Below are 7,847 nucleotides of genomic sequence, written 5' to 3'. Positions count from 1 at the left end.
AATATGAGGGAGATAAATAAGTAATAATTTATGTATGACGTGTATGCATGAATTCAGCAAATACATGGTTGACGCTTGGTCAAACCTCAAAATGTCAGTATACTGGTGCAGTAGGATAATACACTAGGAGCTAAATTAGCATGTAGCCAGCTATATGAATCACTGGTAATTTAAAGCTAGAACCTATAAGTCAATGGCTAAAAATCACCTGACTGCAACAATATATCAAGTCATGGTGTTTACAATACATGGTGTGTAAAAAACACATGGTGTGGTATTACTGACCTCTAGTGGAATTCCTACAACACTACATCCACCCAGCAGATAGAAAAAATATATACATTTTAAGGATAACTTTATTGAGCTTGTGTAAGGGGTGCGTAACCGGTGGCAGGGAAGTCAGACGCAGGAGAGCAGAACTTGGTAATAACCGGAGCAGTTTAATAGCAAAACCAACGGCATAAAAATAACAAGATATGGGTACAAAAACCCGTCGCGCACCAGACAACACGTGCACAAGCACTTACAATAAACAATCCCACACAAAGACATGGGGGGGGGGACAGAGGGTTACTTTTCAGTGTTACAGCAATTTTGTGTTCTAAGACATTGGAATTTTATGATATGAATATTAAATTCAGTGTCAAAGACATAGAAATACAATTATGTTAGATAATGCAGAGATATCCAAAATATTTGACAATGGTTCCTTTGGACTCATTGACTGGTGCGCGACGGTATTTATCTCCCTAGCTTCCATGTGGCTCAGTTGGTAGAGCATGGTGTTTGAAACACCAGGGTTGTGGGTTTGATTCCCACGGGGGGCCAGTACATTTTTTATTTTATTTTTATAAAAAAATGCATGAAATGAAATGTATGCATCCACTACTGTAAGTCGCTCTGGATAAGAGTGTCTGCTAAATGACTAAATGTAAAAAATGTGTCAACTCATCTTGTAACATAAATTTGGTTCCAGAACCTAACCAGCAAATTGATGTTGTTTAATACTCCTCTCCCTCTTCCTCAAATGAGTCGATGCCCACCTCTTGCAAACACCTAGTGTGTTTAACCCTTTAATATTCCTCTCCCTCCTCATCCTCTTCTCCCACGCTGTCAGTGCCTACCTCTTCATAGTCCTTCTCCAGGGCTGCCATGTCTTCTCTGGCCTCAGAGAACTCTCCCTCCTCCATGCCCTCACCAACGTACCAGTGTACGAAGGCTCTCTTGGCATACATCAGGTCAAACTTGTGGTCCAGACGGGCCCAGGCCTCAGCGATGGCTGTGGTGTTGCTCAGCATGCACACGGCCCTCTGGACCTTGGCCAGGTCTCCTCCAGGAACCACCGTAGGGGGCTGGTAGTTGATACCCACCTTGAAGCCAGTGGGACACCAGTCCACAAACTGGATACTCCTCTTGGTTTTGATGGCAGCGATGGCAGAGTTGACATCTTTGGGAACAACGTCACCACGGTACAGGAGACAGCAGGCCATGTACTTGCCGTGACGAGGGTCACACTTCACCATCTGATTGGCTGGCTCAAAGCAGGCATTGGTGATGTCAGCCACAGAGAGCTGCTCATGATAGCTGAGATGACTGGAGCATAGGTAGCCAGAGGGAAATAGATTTTTTTATTTTACCTTTATTTAACTAGGCAAGTCAGTTAAGAACAAATTCTTATTTTCAATGATGGCCTAGGAACAGTGGGTTAACTGCCTTGTTCAGGGGCAGAATGACAGATTTGTACCTTGTCAGCTCGGGGATTTGAACTTGCAACCTTTCGGTTACTAGTCCAACGCTCTAAACACTAGGCTACCCTGCCGCCCCTACCCTGACACGGGGGTAGGGCACCAAGTTGGTCTGGAACTCTGTCAGATCAACATTCAGGGCGCCATCTAATCGCAGGGAGGCAGTGATGGAGGAAACTATTTGGCTTATCAGCCGGTTGAGATTGGTGTACGAGGGACACTCAATGTCAAGGTTTCTACGGCAGATGTCATAGATGGCCCCATTGTTCACCATGAAGGCACAGTCAGAGTGTTCCAGGGTGGTGTGGGTGGTCAGGATGGAGTTGTAGGGCTCCACCACAGCTGTGGACACCCGGGGAGCTGGGTAAACGGCAAACTCCAGCTTGGACTTCTTCCCAAAGTCAACAGAGAGACGTTCCATCAGCAGGGAGGTGAAACCAGAACCGATGCCTCCTCCGAAGCTGTGGAAAACCAGGAACCCTTGGAGACCTGTACACTGGTCAGCCTAAAATAAAATACAGACATTCAGATTGAAAGCTAGTCTACAGCTCTGCACATTCACACAGTATGCATGATCAGAAACTTGGAATTTTGCAAAAAAGTGTACGACAAGGTTGTCCTATCTCCCGCTTAACTGCACAAATTAATCTATTTGGGACACACTTATTTATTATTATTATTTTATATTTAACTAGTTAAACTCTTAAAGATGCAGTCTGGGATCTTAGGTACAACAAATTTGTAACATATGGGATTCGTACCTGATCATACACATTTTTTTTGCAGGACGTAACATATCATACAAATTGAATGATGTAGTCCACAATTGGATGACATAGTCCACAATTGGATGACATAGTCCACAAATGGATGACGTAGTCCACAAATGGATGACGTAGTCCACAAATGGATGACGTAGTCCACAATTGGATGACGTAGTCCACAATTGGATGACGTAGTCCACAATTGGATGACGTAGTCCACAATTGGATGATGTAGTCCACAATTGGATGACATAGTCCACAATTGGATGACGTAGTCCACAATTGGATGATGTAGTCCACAATTGGATGACATAGTCCACAATTGGATGACGTAGTCCACAAATGGATGACATAGTCCACAATTGGATGACGTAGTCCACAAATGGATGATGTAGTCCACAACAAAAAAACAGGACCCGTTTTGGCTCGTGAGCAACACTTTCAAAACTACTGGCTGAAATTTGACAAAAGTTCTGGAGCATCACTTTGACTAAATGCATTATACCAGTAGCCAGGGCCTACCATAGCCTTTTGGGGGACCTAAGCCAGATATTTGACTGGCCCGTCTTGACGGAGGATATAAAAATGTAAAAAAAAGTACATTTTTAATTTTGCCATGGGGCGGAGAGTGAATGTGAGGCTATCTGTCCGCCAATTGAAGCTCAACAGAAGTTGGGTGATGCAACAGGACAACGACCCAAAACACAGAAGTAACTCAACAACAGAATGGCTTCAACAGAAGAAAATACTCCTTCTGGAGTGGCCCGGTCAGAGTCCTGACCTCAACCCCATTGAGATGCTGTGGGATGACCTCAATAGAGCTGTTCACACCAGACATCCCAAGAATATTACTGAACTGAAACAGTTTTGTAAAGAGGAATGGTCTAAAATTCCTCCAGACCGTTGTGCAGGTCTGATCCGCAACTACAGGAAACGTTTGGTTGAGGTTATTGCTGCCAAAGGAGGGTCAACCAGTTATTAAATCCAAGGGTTCACATACTTTTACCACCCTGCACTGTGAATGTTTACACGGTGTGTTCAATGAAGACATGAAAACGTATAATTGTTTGTGTGTTATTAGTTTAAGCAGACTGTGTTTGTCTATTGTCGTGACTTAGATGAAGATCAGTGTCACGGATCCCTCTGGAAATGTCATTGCGCACACCTGGCACATATTCCCACTGATTAGTATTTGTATATATGTGCCCTTTGGTTTCCAAGGTCTTGTTCGATTACTGTTACAATGTCTGTTGTGCTGTGTGTTTTGGGCTTCCGTGCCATTGTGGATTTCGCAGATGATTACGGGTCTCGTCCTGTGTGTTAATCATTGTACGTGTGTGTTATTTATTTCGAGGTGCTCCTCGCACTTTTGTTTTGGGGTTTCAGCCCTGTGTTTTTGTTACGTGTTTGTTTGGTCTTCGTCCCCGTGCACCCCGTAATTTGGGCAAAATTTTCAAAAACGTTCCTGCGTTTGTCCCCCAATCCTAAAATCCAACGTGACAATCAGATCAAATTTCATGACCAATTTATGCAGAAATCCAGGTATTTCCAAAGAGTTCACATACTTTTTCTCGCCACTGTACATACAGTCGTGGCCAAAAGTTTTGAGAATGACACAAATATTACTTTTCAAAAAGTCTGCTGCCTCAGTTTGTATGATGGCAATTTGCATTTAATCCAGAATGTCATGAAGAGTGATCAGATGAATTGCAATTAATTGCAAAGTCCCTCTTTGCCATGTAAATGAACTGAATCCCCAAAATACATTTCCACTGCATTTCAGCCCTGCCACAAAAGGACAAGCTGACATCATGTCAGTGATTCTCTCGTTAACACAGGTGTGAGTGTTGACGAGGACAAGGCTGGAGATCACTCTGTCATGCTGATTGAGTTCGAATTACAGACTGGAAGCTTCAAAAGGAGAGTGGTGCTTGGAATCATTGTTTTCCTCTGTCAACCATGGTTACCTGCAAGGAAACACGTGCAGTCATCATTCCTTTGCACAAAAAGGGCTTCACAGGCAAGGATATTGCTGCCAGTAAGATTGCACCTAAATCAACCATTTAACGGATCATCAAGAACTTCAAGGAGAGCGGTTCAATTGTTGTGAAGAAGGTTTCAGGGCGCCCAAGAAAGTCCAGCAAGCGCCAGGACCATCTCCTAAAGTTGATTCAGCTGCGGGATTGGGGCACCACCAGTACAGAGCTTGCTCAGGAATGGCAGCAGGCAGGTGTGAGTGCATCTGCATGCACAGTGAGGCGAAGACTTTTGGAGGATGGCCTGGTCTCAAGAAGGGCAGCAAAGAAGCCACTTGTCTCCAGGAAAAACATCAGGGACAGACTGATATTCTGCAAAAGGTACAGGGACTGGACTGCTGAGGACTGGGGTAAAGTAATTTTCTCAGATGAATCCCCTTTCTGATTGTTTGGGGCATCCGGAAAAAAGCTTGTCCCGAGAAGACAAGGTGAGCGCTACCATCAGTCCTGTGTCATGCCAACAGTAAAGCATCCTGAGACCATTCATGTGTGGGGTTGCTTCTCAGCCAAGGGAGTGGGCTCACTCACAATTTTGCCTAAGAACACAGCCATGAATAAAGAATGGTACCAACACATCCTCCGAGAGCAACTTCTCCCAACCATCCAGGAACAGTTTGGTGACGAACAATGCCTTTTCCAGCATGATGGAGCACCTTGCCATAAGGCAAAAGTGATAACTAAGTGGCTCGGGGAACAAAACATCGATATTTTGGGTCCATGGCCAGGAAACTCCCCAGACCTTAATCCCATTGAGAACTCGTGGTCAATACTCAAGAGATGGGTGGACAAACAAAAACCCACAAATTCTGACAAACTCCAAGCATTGATTATGCAAGAATGGGCTGCCATCAGTCAGGATGTGGCCCAGAAGTTAATTGACAGCATGCCAGGGCGGATTGCAGAGGTCTTGAAAAAGAAGGGTCAACACTGCAAATATTGACTCTTTGCATCAACTTCATGTAATTGTCAATAAAAGCCTTTGACACTTATGGAATGCTTGTAATTATACTTCAGTATTCCATAGTAACATCTGGAATACTGTAGCTCAGTTGGTAGAGCATGATGTTTGCAATGCCAGGGTTGTGGGTTTGATTCCCACGGGGGGCCAGCACAGGAAAAAATTTAAATGAAATGTATGCATTCACTACTGTAAGTCACTCTGGATAAGAGTGTCTGCTAAATGACAAAAAAAAAAATACCAAAAAAATATCTAAAGACACTGAAGCAGCCAACTTTGTGGAAATTAATATTTGTGTCATTCTCAAAACTTTTGTCCACGACTGTAGACTTTCATCCATAATACGTAGAATTTTGAAGGGAAACTATGAGATCTTGTTGACTAACCTATAGTACGGTTTTATTTTTTATTGCTTTGGTACTATTTCCACAGGTGTGTAGTAAAATTTCTGTGAGGTGCGTCTTAAAAAGCGGACCAAGGCGCAGCGGGTATTGTGCTCATCTTCCTTATTTTATTTGGATAAACGTGAAAACTTAACAAAAATAACAAACGACGACGACGAAATAGTTCTATAAGGCTTACCAGCTATACAGGAAATAACTACCCACAAACACAGTGACAAAAACCCCCTACTTAAATATGGCCTCCAATTAGACGCAAAGAAGAACAGCTGCTTCCAATTAAAGGTCAAACCAAACCAGAACATAGAAATAGACTAAATAGACATTCAAACATAGAAATAGACAACATAGAACATTACCCAAAAACCCAAGACGCATAAATCAAACACACCCCTGCCACGTCCTGACCAAACTATAATAACAAAATGACCCCTTTACTGGTCAGGACATGACAATTTCACAATTCTTTAGTACAAAACAGATCATAAAAAAGTTTAAAACTTTACGCACATTTTCAATTGACTAAGTGCAACACAAAGTCACACAGTAACTTTTTAACCAAACCTAATCAGTGTTTCATCTAGAAATACCTTTCGTATAAAGTAATTACCTTTCACAATGCGATGTTCACAATACTTTTCGTATGATTCTCTTCTCATTTTGTTTAAATACATTTGACCATCACTTAATCCAACTGCGCTTAATGGTTAATCACTTAACCGTTTGGTAAACCTATAGATTTTAAACTAGTTTGTCTACTAAATATGAGAATAAATAAAATGTGAAGTTTGTAAAGGTCAAAGAAGTGGACATCAGAGAAAGGCAGACGGCAGAGAACTGTTGTGTCTATTGAAGTCCGGGCCGTCGTCCATGTGGTAAACCCGAAGCCTTACCATGGCAGAGGCTGCCAGATTAGTTCACCCCAATCGGAAAAGATCAACTGTCAATTGGATCATGAGAACATTCCCCCCCCCCCCAAAAAACGGTAAGTCTGCACTATGCTTTACATAGTACATTTACAGTAAATTACATATTGCAATGCATGTAAATTCACAAAACATGTTACAGTATTCCTACAGTATGATCTATTGACAGTATACTCTGTTCGACCCTCAGAATTGACAGAAGAGTCCATGGTGGTGTGGCTGTGGCTGTGTGCTGACCGACCAGCAGGATGTGGGCCATGGTGGAAACGGTGAGGGCCAGGGAATGACATACGGCTGTCTACCAACAATCTGCCACCTTTTGAAGAGGCACCAGGTGTCTATTTACCTGGTGCCTTTGAAGAGAAACAATGACCAGGTGAAACAACTGCGGGCTGAGTATGTTCAGGTACAGCACTAATATACTGTATTACTGTTACTATTAATGCACATGCTACTTCACAATATAATACTGGAACTATACTGTAAAAAAATAAGTAAGCAAAATATATTTTTAGAGGGGGATTGTGTTTGATGCTGCTGTGAACCCTCACAAGTATATCTTTGTTGATGAAGCGGGCTTCAATCTGGCCACAACTCAGCGTCGTGGGTGGAACCTCGTCGGACAAACGGGCGTCCGTCCAAGTGCCTGGACAACGTGGGGAAAACATCTCCATGTGCGCCGCGATCTCTGAAGATGGTGTGGGGTAGGACGTAGGCTGGGATCCTACAACGCTGCACACCTCATTGTGTTTCTCAATGAAATTGAGCAGGCCAGTCAAAGTGAAACGGTCACCTAATGTCATTGTGTGGGACAACGTCAGGTTCTGTAACGGGCGTCGTATAGAGGGGGGACCAAGGCGCAGCGTTTTGAGTGCTCATAATTAAGTTTAACGAAATGAAACAAAAACGACAGCCAAACAGTTCTGTCAGGTTACATTTAACTAAACAAAAAACAACAACCCACAAACACAGGTGGGAAAAAAAAACCCTACTTAAGTATGGTCTCCAATTATAGAC

General features: G+C 43.0%; 1 pseudogene; it reads right to left on the bottom strand.

Moving 5' to 3' along the window:
• Window positions 1–1,069: 1,069 nt before the first annotated feature.
• Window positions 1,070–7,633, bottom strand: LOC115160575 (tubulin alpha-8 chain pseudogene; annotated as a pseudogene).
• Window positions 7,634–7,847: the final 214 nt, after the last annotated feature.

The sequence above is a fragment of the Salmo trutta genome, chromosome 24, assembly GCF_901001165.1.
Source record: "Salmo trutta chromosome 24, fSalTru1.1, whole genome shotgun sequence".
Taxonomy (NCBI): domain Eukaryota; kingdom Metazoa; phylum Chordata; class Actinopteri; order Salmoniformes; family Salmonidae; genus Salmo; species Salmo trutta.
The sequence above is the reverse complement of the archived record's forward strand: the minus strand, read 5'-3'. Positions and strand labels throughout refer to the sequence as shown.